The sequence below is a fragment of the Bos taurus genome, chromosome 14 (assembly GCF_002263795.3).
Source record: "Bos taurus isolate L1 Dominette 01449 registration number 42190680 breed Hereford chromosome 14, ARS-UCD2.0, whole genome shotgun sequence".
NCBI lineage: Eukaryota > Metazoa > Chordata > Mammalia > Artiodactyla > Bovidae > Bos > Bos taurus.
This window is the reverse complement of record NC_037341.1, coordinates 75,240,466-75,241,937: the sequence shown is the minus strand read 5'-3', so window position 1 is coordinate 75,241,937 and position 1,472 is coordinate 75,240,466. Positions and strand designations below refer to the sequence as shown.

The following is a 1,472-nucleotide window of genomic DNA, read 5'->3' as shown; positions in this document are numbered from 1 at the left end:
GAAAACCTCCATACAGCAATAAGCATACAATGAGGGCTACTTGTCAGTGCTATAGTAGTAGATGGCATGAGAATTCAAGCCAGCTTAACTTATCTGTGCCTTCCAATCCTGTTTATGCTTAATCTATAAAGTGAAGTGAAGTCTCTCAGTCGTGTCTGACTCTTTGCGACCCCATGGACTGTAGCCCACCAGGCTCCTCAGTCCATTGAATTTTCCAGGCAAGAGTACTGGAGTGGGTTGCCATTTCCTTCTCCAGGGGATCTTCCCAACCCAGGGATCGAACCCGGGTCTCCTGCACTGCAGGCAGACGCTTTACCATCTGAGCCACCAGGGAAGCCCAATCTCAAATAAGAGGAATGCAAAAGATTGTTCAAACTACCATAATATTGCACTCTTTTCACATGCTAGTAATTTTATGTTCAAAATCCTTAAAGCTAGTCTTCAGCAGCAGTATGTGAACTTAGAACTTTCAGATGTACAAGTAGGGTTTAGAAAAGGCAGAGATCAAATTGCAAACATTCATTGGATAATATGAAAAGTAAGAGAATTCCAGAAAAACATCTACTTCTGCTTCATTGATTATGCTAAAGCCTTTGACTGTGTGGATCACAATAAACTGTGGGAAATTCTTAGAGATGAGTATACGAGACCACCTTACCTGTATTCTGAGGAACGCGTGTGCAGGTCAAGAAGCAACAGTTAGAACTGCACATGAAACAACTGGCTGGTTGCAAATTGGAAAGGAGTATGACAAGGCTGCATATTGTCACCCTGCTTCTTCACTTTCTATGAGTATATCATGCAAAATTCTGGGCTGGATGATGCACAAACTGGAATCAAGATTGCTGGGAGAATTACCAACAACCTCAGATATGCAGATGATACCACTCTTAATTGCAGAAGGTGATGAGGAGCTAAAGAGCCTCTTGATGAGGGTGAAAGAGGAGAGTGAAAAAGCTGGCTTTGCAACTCAACGTGAATAAAACCAAGATCATGATATCTGGTTCCATTATTTCATGGCAAATAGAAGATAAAATAGTGGAAGTAGTGACAGGTTTTCTTTTATTGGGCTCCAAAAATCACTGCGGATGGTGACTGTACCCATGAAATTAAAAGATGCATGGTTCTTGAAAGGAAAGCTGTGGTAAACTTAATTCACTAAGTAATTCACTAAGTGAATTAAAAAGCTTAGATATCATTTTGTTGACAAATGTTGTATAGTCAAAGTTATGATTTTTCCCATAGACATGTATGGATGTGAGAGTTAGATCATAAAGGAAGTTGAATCGCTGAAGAAATTTTACTTTTGAGTTGTGGTGCTGGAGAAGATGCTTGAGAGTCTCTTGGACTGCAAAGAGATTAAGTCAGTCAATCTAAAGGAAATCAACCCTGAATATTCACTGAAAGGACTGATGCTGAAGCTGAAGCTCCAGTACTTTGGCCATCTGATGGAAAGAGCCAACTCATTGGAA

General features: G+C 40.4%; 1 non-coding gene across 1 annotated transcript; it reads right to left on the bottom strand.

Moving 5' to 3' along the window:
• Positions 1-262: 262 nt before the first annotated feature.
• Positions 263-334, bottom strand: TRNAC-GCA (transfer RNA cysteine (anticodon GCA)). Its single transcript has one exon. It is a non-coding gene; the product is annotated as a tRNA-Cys (tRNA).
• Between the last annotated feature and the right edge of the window lie 1,138 nt (positions 335-1,472).